The 10,403-nt window shown below is 44.6% G+C and overlaps 1 long non-coding RNA gene across 1 annotated transcript; it reads right to left on the bottom strand.

Moving 5' to 3' along the window:
- Positions 1 to 5,462: 5,462 nt before the first annotated feature.
- Positions 5,463 to 8,460, bottom strand: LOC123179804 (uncharacterized). Its single transcript, XR_006490594.1, has 5 exons — positions 8,388 to 8,460; positions 7,862 to 7,933; positions 7,607 to 7,726; positions 6,122 to 7,440; positions 5,463 to 5,661 (listed from the first exon to the last, which is right to left on the bottom strand). It is a non-coding gene; the product is annotated as an uncharacterized lncRNA (long non-coding RNA).
- Positions 8,461 to 10,403: the final 1,943 nt, after the last annotated feature.

Here is a 10,403-nt window from a genome sequence, read left to right on the forward strand (position 1 = left end):
TATTAATTTCGGGAATTTAATTAATTATTTAATTTAATTCAAAATTGGAGTTATGACATCAGCATGATGTCATGTTGACGTCAGCAGTCAACAGGGTTTACTGGTCAACCTGACGTGCGGGACCACCTATCATACTCTGTTTAGATTAATTAGGATTTAGCTAATCTAATTACTGTTTAATTAAACTAACTAGTTAATTAGATTAATTAAACAGGATTAATTAAGTTAATTAATTAATTAGTTATTATTTATTTACTTATTCATTTTTATTTAAATTTTTTTCGTTCCAGGGTCTGGGCCCCGCGTGCAGTGGCATAGAGGTCTTAGTGGGCGCTGGGCGTGGGCGCGGGCGTGCGCCCATGGCCACCAGGGGAGTGAACTCCGCCAGGAGGGAGGGCGCAGCCACGGCGTGCGATGGCCGTGCCGGCAGGTAGTGGCTCGCGCGGGCGAAAGCGAGGGGGCGGCTGTGGTGCGCGGCGCGGAGCGGCGACCGGCGCTCGAGCAGAAGCGGGCGCGACAGGGGAGGCCAGCGGCGGTCGACGTGGGGAGCGGAGCGGCGCGCCGGCCGTGGCTGGAACGGGCGCGTGGCGGGCGAGCAGCGCAGTGGAGGTGCGGTGGCGCGGCGATGGACTAGCCAGACGGGGTGCGCACAGGAGCAATGGGGCGCCGCGCGGTGCGCGTGCGGCGGGCTGGAGGCTCGGGCGCGGCCTCGCGCGAGCGAGCGCGCGTGGGTGTGCGGGCGGCAGGAGGAGGAGCAGCACGGGGGTCGCGGGCGCAGCGCGCGACGCGTGCAGGCGCGACGTGCGGGCAAGGCGCGCGTGTGCGGCGGAGCGGGGCAGAGGAGAAGGAGGGGGCCTCACGAGGGGTTGCAGGGCACGGGCAGCGGGGCTTGGGGAGGAGGACGGAGACGCGCGACGGAGACGGGGAGGCAGTCCGGCGAGGCAGTGTTCCGGGCGGTGGCGTCGTAGCTCTGGCAACGGCGTCGAGTGGCGGGACGGGGGCGGCGTCAAGGCCCGATGCCCCGATCCAGAAGGGGATCGGGGAAGAACAGGGAGACGTTGGGGGGAGTCGAGTGCGATAGGGTTTGGGTGTCGTGGTGGTTATGGAGGAGTGGGGAGGCCAGTTGGGCCTGGCCTGGCTAGCAGCTGGGCCGGTTGGCCCTGTGGGGGTGGGGGGGTTCCTTTCCGCTTTTATTTATTTCTGTTGGTTTTGTCTTATTTCCACTTTTTCTTTTTATTTATTCTCTTTTCTGTTTTAATTTATTTTAATGTATTTAGGCATTTACTAAAAATGTGTTTTCTGCACTATAATTGCCCAGGCATTTAACTGGACACTCCGAACATTTTTATTTTAATGTTTGAAAGCTTCTATCGTTTGACTTGATTTCAAATTTGAATTTGAATCGGTTTTGAACTACGCGAGATTAGTAACAGTAACAGAGGTGACGTGGCATCGTTAGCAGAGTTTTACTGTAGCCTAATTATCCGGGCGTTACAGTAGTGATACACATATTCATAATATTGATGCCAAAAGATGCAAAGTTGATAATGATAGTGCAACTTATTTGTGGCACTGCCGTTTAAGTCATATTGGTGTAAAGCGCATGAAGAAACTCCATCCTGATGGGCTTTTGGAATCACTTGATGCTTGCGGACCATGCCTCATGGGCAAGATGACTAAGACTCCGTTCTCCGGAACAACGGAGCGGTCTAATGAGTGTTGAGGCTCGCAGCCGGTATCATTATTTCCTGACCTTCACAAATGATTGGAGCAGATATGGGTATATCTACTTAATGAAAGACAAGTCTGAAATATTTTTGGAAAGTTCAAAGAATTTATAGTGAAGTGGAGAATCATCGTAACAAGAAAAATAAAGTTTCTGCGATCTGACCGCGGAGGTGAATATTTGAGTTACGAGTTTGGCCTTCAATTAAAACAATGTGGAATAGTTTCACAAACTCATGCCACCTGGAACACCACAGCATAATGGTGTGTCCAAACGTCATAACCATACTTTATTAGATATGGTGTGATATATGATGTCTCTTATCGATTTACCACTATCGTTTTGGGGTTATGCATTAGAGACAGCTGCATTCACGTTAAATAGGGCACCATCTAAATACGTTGAGATGACACCGTATGAACTATGGTTTCGCAAGAAACCTAAGCTGTCGTTTCTTCAAGTTTGGGGTTGCGATACTTATGTGAAAAAGTTTCAGCCTGATAAGCTCGAACCCAAATGGGAGAAGTGTGTCTTCATAGGATACCCAAAGGAAACTATTGGGCACACCTTCTATCACAGATCCGAAGGCAAGATTTTTATTGCTAAACTGGATGCTTTCTAGAGAAGGAGTTTCTCTCGAAAGAAGTGAGTGGGAGGAAAGTAGAACTTGATGAGGTAATTGTACCTGCTCCCTTATTGAAAAGTAGTTCTTCACTGAAATCAGTTCCTGTGATTCCTACACCAATTAGTGAGGAAGCTAATGATGATGATCATGAAACTTCAGATCAAGTTACTACCAAACCTCATACGTCAACCAGACTAAGATCCGCACCAGAGTGGTACGGTAATCCTGTTCTGGAGGTCATGTTGCTTGACCAAGACGAACCTATGAACTATGAGGAAGCGATGATGAGCCCAGATTCCGCAAAATGGCTTGAGGCCATGAAATCTAAGATGGGATCCATGTATGAGAACAAAGTATGGACTTTGGTTGACTTGCCCGATGATCGGCAAGCCATAGAGAATAAATGGATCTTCAAGAGGAAGACAGACGCTGATAGTAGTGTTACTATCTACAAAGCTCAAATTGTCACAAAAGGTTTTGGACAAGTTCAAGGTGTTGACTACGATGAGACTTTCTCACTCGTATCGATGCTTAAGTCTGTCCGAATCATGTTAGCAATTGCCGCATTTATGAAATTTGGCAAATGGATGTCAAAACTGCATTCCTTAATGGATATCTTAAAAGAAGAGTTGTATATGATGCAACCAGAAGGTTTTGTCGATCCTAAAGGTTCTAACAAAGTGTGCAAAGCTCCAGCAATCCATCTATGGACTGGTGCAAGCATCTCGGAGTTGGAATATACGATTTGATGAGTTGATCAAAGCATATAGTTTTATACAGACTTGCGGTAAAGCCTGTATTTACAAGAAAGTGAGTGGGAGCACTACAACTTTTCTGATAAGTATATGTGAATGACATATTGTTGATCGGAAATGATGTAGAATTTTCTGGAAAGCATAAAGGAGTGTTTGAAAGGAGTTTTTCAAAGACAGACCTCGGTGAAGCTGCTTACATATTGAGCATCAAGATCTATAGAGATAGATCAAAACGCTTGATAAGATTTTTCAATGAGTACATACCTTGACAAGATTTTGAAGTAGTTCAAAATAGAACAGTCAAAGAAGGAGTTCTTGCCTGTGTTACAAGGTGTGAAGTTGAGTAAAGACTCAAAACCCGACCACGCCAGAAAATAGAAAGAGAATGAAAAGTCATTCCCTATGCCTCAGTCATAGGTTCTATAAAGTATGCTATGCTGTGTACCAGACCTATTGTGTACCTCACCATGAGTTTGGCAAGAGGGTACAATAGTGATCTAGAAGTAGATCACTGGATAGCGGTCAAAATTATCCTTAGTACAATAAGGATATGTTTCTCGGTTATGGAGGTGATAAAGAGTTCGTCGTAAAGAGTTGCGTCGATGCAAGCTTTTACACCGATCTGGATGACTCTAAGTCTCAATCTGGATACATATTTAAGTGGGAGCAATTAGCTAGAATAGCTCCGTGCAGAGCATTGTAGACATAGAAATTTCCAAAATACATGCGGATCTGAATGTGGCAGACCCATTGACTAAACTTCTCTCACAAGCAAAACATGATCACACCTTAGTACTCTTTGGGTGTTAATCACATAGCGATGTGAAATATATTATTGACTCTAGTAAAACCCTTTGGGTGTTAGTCACATGGCGATGTGAACTAATCACATAATGATGTGAAATATTGGTGTTAAATCACATGACGATGTGAACTACATTATTGACTCTAGTGCAAGTGGGAGACTGAAGGAAATATGCCCTAGAGGCAATAATAAAGTTATTATTTATTTCCTTATATCATGATAAATGTTTATTATTCATGCTAGAATTGTATTAACCGAAAACTTAGTACATGTGTGAATACATAGACAAAACAGAGTGTCCCTAGTATGCCTCTACTTGACTAGCTCGTTTATTAAAGATGGTTATGTTTCCTAGCCATAGACATGTGTTGTCATTTGATGAACGGGATCACATCATTAGGAGAATGATGTCATGGACAAGACCCATCCGTTAGCTTAGCATTATGATCGTTACAGTTTCATTGCCACTGCTTTCTTCATGACTTATACGTGTTCCTCATACTATGAGATTATGCAACTCCCGAATACCGAAGGAACACCTTGTGTGCCATCAAACGTCACAACGTAACGGGGTGATTATAAAGATGCTCTACAGGTGTCTCCGATGGTGTTTGTTGGGTTTTTGGCATAGATCGAGATTAGGATTTGTCACTCCGTGTATCGGAGAGGTATCTCTGGGCCCTCTCGGTAATACACATCACTATAAGCCTTGCAAGCAATGTGACTAATGAGTTAGTCACGGGATGATGCATTACGGAACGATTAAAGAGACTTGCTGGTAACGAGATTAAACTAGGTATTGAGATACCGACGATCGAATCTCGGGCAAGTAACTTACCAATGACAAAGGGAACAACGTATGTTGTTATGCGGTTTGACCGATAAAGATCTTCGCAGAATATGTGGGATCCAATATGAACATCCAGGTCCGCTATTGGTTATTGATCACTACAAGAAATATGTCAACTTGCGACCATCACTATTGGTCACTGAAAGGCCATTGTTTTTCATTTGCGACCTTTTTGTGACCAAAAACAGAAGGTCAAAAGCTGGCAGTCGTAAACTGAAATTAACGACCTTCTTTGTGAGAAGGTCGTGGAATTCCACGACCAAAACAAAAGGTCGTTGATTCTATGACCTTCTGTTTTGGTCGCTAGCTCTCTGCCCAGGCCACATCGGATCCGACATGGCAATCTAACGTGGCAAAATTGCGACCAATTGAAAATGTCGCTGATAAGATTCAGCCCGGTCCAGTTCGGTGTTTTACATGGGCCGAGCCCAACAATTCAGCCCATTTATCTTTTATTTTCGTATCAATTTTGATCAGCTACATGGGCGAAGCCCAACAATTTGGCCTTTTTGGTTTCTAAGACATAGAACTTTTACGTTCCATTTCTTTTTGGGCCTTAGCCTTTTTACAGTCAACTTCTTTTTTGGGCCTCAGCCTTTTTGCAGGCTATTTACGTTTTGGGCCATGGCCTCTACCAATATGTAGGTCCAACTCATCAGCTTTCTATTTCTCACATTTTCACAGTACACAGATGACAAATATTTCAAATGAAACAGAACTATATACTTGAAATGATAGCCAAAATTAGCCTATTACAATCTTTACATAGTGTTCATACAACCAGACCAGTACATAATACAATGTAACTAGCTATGAAGTACAACCAGAACACAAGGCATATTGATAGATAACAACCACGCTTCATCGTCTTCCTCTTCCAAATTCCAAGAAACAAATCACCTAGCATTAGAAGGATCACGCATCAGAAGCATATAAAACATCAAACGAAGAAATAAATGGCAAGCAGTATAAAAAATCAAGGAAGCACTAGTATATTTTAACTTATCTTGCAACAATCAATATAGTTTGCTTATAAGAAAACATATGGTCTGATGCTTATGAGCTACTAGATTACTAAACACAAATTGCACACTATGCACTCAATTTGATATTTGCTTAACAGTTTCAATGTAAACCAACAGTTAAACCTGAAAAGATGCAAAGCTGCAATCTAACTGATGATTGTAGCAAGAGTGCTCCTAGCACAATATCACAATTCTGCATTTCTAACCAGCACAAGGGTTCAGCAAGCCAATGCATTTTGGTGTGGATATCTGGACTTTGATGCTGCTAGGTTCATTAGTCAAAGGAATACATCAGGAACAAAGTGCGAGCAATAGCAACAGAAATGCATGCGTACCTCATGGAGGAGTGGAGGTTGGCAAAGGCAAGGGCGTCGTCGGGGCGGCCGGAGGCGGCGAGGCAGCGCTTGATGGAAGAAACATTTCAACATACACTCAGCTCCGTGTTGAATTGGACTGGCCAATCCAGCTCTTAAACCGGCTTGCAGATCAACGAACACTTGGCCAATCTGCACAATAATAGAGACAGAACAATCAACTTGCAGCACACCAGAGGCAGAGGGGATTTCTTTAGAAGAGGAACTGAACATAGAGCCACATCCCACATTAATAAATTGTTTGCAGGAGCTGTAACATAGAACCAATACAAATGCTATATGGACATGAACAGCAGGATAAGTGACTATTGGTGAGAAAACTGAAGTTTGCAAGTTCTACTAGTCTCCCGACATGGGTACTGGTTCATCAAACAGCATGAATCACAAATTTCTTGAAATAAACATGCTAGAACAAGTAGTTGTTGGTCCAGTGAATCCTGGAGAGCTTATTTCTCATGAATAGATACTTGCTAGAACAAATCACAAACAGACAGTATGCAAGCAGGGTACACAGAGACCAAGAGAAGCAAGGCATGGGCGGCCGCGGCCGCTGTACGCTTCCGCATTTCTAATGGCCATGTACGCTGTCACCAATGTGAATTATTTTCATACAAACATTTTCACAAACACCATACAAGCAAACTCCATTACACAATATGCAGTACATAGGAACAAACAAACAGTCAACACGTATATATCTAGTCAATAAAATATGCATGCAAAGTTGTACTGATGTAGACATTCTTTCACAGTCATATGCATAGGTATTTCACAATTGAACATAATTGAATACCAAAGAAATCAGAATTGAACAGAATTGCCGTGCAGAATTAGTCATATGCATAGGTGTTTCACATAATGAGGGGAGTTCTTGATTAGTTAAGAAAAACTCAATTTTCAGGAAAGTTAATACATATTTCCATGCTTGTCTACCAAAGTTAATACATATTCTCATGAAAGGATCATGATAGGCATAGGCAGCTACCAACAGGAAGAGGAAAATGGAAAATGCAGGCTACATGACCGAGGTTCTACCAACAAGAACCAACCAAATTAACCCAACAAGTTAGTCAGATGAGGCAAGCAGCCCAGATGCATAAGGGTGGATTGTTCAGTTCACTTCAGTTCAAGCTATCCAGAAGAGAATGTCAGGACGGCCGGCTGGGTTCACTTCTTGTGCACCCTGCAGTCTGGGGAGTTTGGCTGCATGCGTCTGTGTTGTTGAAATCGATGGCCAGGCCGACCGGGCTCGTGTCCTTCAGGCTCGACGACTTGCGCTTCTGCTGCAGCACCAAGAATGACATTGTTAATGTAGTCAAGGTAGCCAGACAGTAGGGTAATTCAGGTTTCGACTAACAGTTGTACTGCCTGTGCTGTGCGTGTACCAGATTAAATTATATCAGTAAACACTTGAGCTTTTATGGTTGGGTTGGTTGGTGCTTTTACCTTGGTGGAATTGCTGGCGGAGTGCTTCCTTTCGGACTGATGTTTCTGCTCCTTCTCCAGTAAGCACAGCAGCCTCTTGTTGGCTTCGTCAACAACTCTTTTCTCCTCGAATAACTTAACCTTGAATGACGCGAAAGAGACTTCAAACTGTCAAGACTTCATTAGTGTTGCATGAAGCAATGTTCACTGAGAGGGCGATAAGTTGCAGGTACAAAACATAGGTGTTGCAAGTACAAGAGTGAGATAACATGTTACCTCCTCTGCTTTTTTTAGGTTGGTCTTGAGTATCTCCTTGTCCTTCTGCAGCGCTTGCACTTGTTCAGTAAGCTGCGCGTGAGTAAGATGAATGTTGGAGGATCAGGTTGGTTAAAAAGCACTGCACTAGTAATTATACAAAGCAGCCACCGCAATAGCATACAGGAGTATCATGCAAGCAAGCAGAGTGTTCAATGATGGTGATGGAGCTCTACAGTTCATCCAACACCAAATCACCTGATTGATGGTGATGGAGCTCTACTACAATTGCCAGACCAAAAACAAACAATGTAACAAGACCAACTAGTCAAACTGAATATGCATCAAGTGATTAAAATCCGTGGAAGATATAATTAGTCATCAACTGACGCAACTAACTAATTTTCCTTTCCTAATGGCAGAGCACACAAGAGCAGACAGTAAATCATATCCAGAATGTAGAAATCGGTGGATAACAGGAGCCATCAAGCATGAAATCGACTGATAATATGAGCGAGGAAAGGGAGACGGGGTGTGGTGGTGTTACTGTCGTCGGGAGCGTCCCTGAGGCGCTTGCGTAGGTCGTCGCTCTCCCTGGCGAGCTCGTCGCAGGACTCCATGGCGCGCTCGAGGTGGCGCTCGTAGAGGCCGCACTCCTTCTCGAGCCTGGCGGCGTGGGCGGTGAGCTGGTCGCGCGCGGCCGCCACGGCCTCGTTCTCCTCCACGCAGCGCCGGATCCCCTCCGCGTTCATCGCCGACTCGTTCTGCATGCACCGCATAGGGCCGTTCCGATCCGTCAGGCATTCTGGCGAACAGGTTGAGTGCGCGAGTAACCGCCGCAGCGGAATGGACGGGGGAAGGGGGGAAGGGGGGCGGACTGACCCTAAGGAGGCTGATGCGTCGGGTGGCGGCATGGAGGTCCTCCTCGAGCACGAAGACGTGGTCCTGGAGGCGGCGGCGCAGGTCCTAGGAGACGGCGAGGTTGAGGTGGAGCGAGCGGTCGGGCATGGGGAGGCCGGGGACAGACTTTGTCGGGCGCAGCACACCGCCCACGCCGCCGGCGAGCCACTGGTCCAGCTGGTGGTGGTGCTGCACGATGGCGGCGCCTTGGACCGGATCCGGTGCTGCACCTCCAGCAGGCAGATCCAGAGCTTGGTCGCCATGGCTGCACCGCGGTCTAGGGTTTCGGGTGCTTGGGAAAGAAGGAAAAGGTAGGGGGCGCCGGCGGTGGCGGGGTAGAGGAGAGGGTGGGGGTCTACGGCGGTCTCGGACGAGGTGAGGGGCGCGCGCGGGCGGCAGAGGGGCGTGCGGCGCAGGGGGGAGAAAGGAAGGAGAGAAAGGAGGCGCGGGGGGTGGGGGGGGGGTTGGAAAATGTGCAGACGACGGTGATCCATCCACGATCCGTGTGAAACTCCCACGGACCAATCAAAATGCAATACACGCGTACCATGTCATGACCATCTAAATTGTTCGTAGTTAAAAAAAAAATGGTCGTAGTTGACTAAAGCTTTATTTTCCATTTTTCAAGTGCTAAAAATGAGTTTTTTTGAAGGACCTACAATATATTTATTGCAAAATTGGATCAAATCAATTTTATAAAATATTAGGACATATTTAATGTACAATTGATCAAATAGTTGATGTTAAAAGTTTTGATTCACCTCTCATGAAAAAGACTGTAAGCGGGTCAAGTTTGAACTGCAGTTGCCTCATAGCTTGGTCATGATTTTTTCGAAAAATCATTTCTAGGTACAAAAGTATCTATTTAATCATAGAAACACCAAAAGTTTTGCAAAATTCAACCACTAGCGAGGAACGGCCATACCCGTCGTTTTGACCGCATTTTGAAATGGCCATGAAAAATTCAGAAAATTGGAAAACCTTCGCATCGTGTCATTATATGTGACCAAGTTACCAGAAAAAATAATAAACTTGTAATACGGTAATTCTTTTTAAAATGTGTTCTCAAAAATGAGCTATCATCTGTGAAGATTCATGGCTTTCAAGCCAAATGATCAATCTTCTGGCCAGATTCATGCTATAGTTTGTTTAAATGATCTCATATCGTGCACAAGGGTGCATCTTGGAAAATGGCAAACAATGTTGCCTAAGGAAGTTTTCATTTTCTTTGGACGAAAAATTCATTTTCCATTCTTATAATGCCAAAAATGAGTTTTTTTGTGAAGGACCTACTATATATTTGTTGCAAAATTGGACCAAATCAAATTTATAAAATATTAGGCCATATTTAATGCACATTGACCAAAAATAGTTGGGTGTCGAAAGTTTCGCCCCTCCTTTGGTGAAAAAGACAAATTTTGGCCGATCTAGCCGGAAGCGGGTCAAGTTTGAACTGCAGCCGCCTTATAGTTTGCTCTTTGTTTTTTCCAAAAATCATTTCTAGGTACATAAGTATATATTTAATCAGAGAAACACCAAAAGTTTTTCAAGATTCAACCACTAGCTAGGAACGGTCATGCCCGCCGTTTTGACCGAATTTTGAAACGGGCATAAAAAATTCAAAGAAAATAAAAAATTGGAAAACCTTCGCATTGTGTCATTA

The sequence above is a fragment of the Triticum aestivum genome, chromosome 1D, assembly GCF_018294505.1.
Source record: "Triticum aestivum cultivar Chinese Spring chromosome 1D, IWGSC CS RefSeq v2.1, whole genome shotgun sequence".
In the NCBI taxonomy this organism is placed as follows: domain Eukaryota; kingdom Viridiplantae; phylum Streptophyta; class Magnoliopsida; order Poales; family Poaceae; genus Triticum; species Triticum aestivum.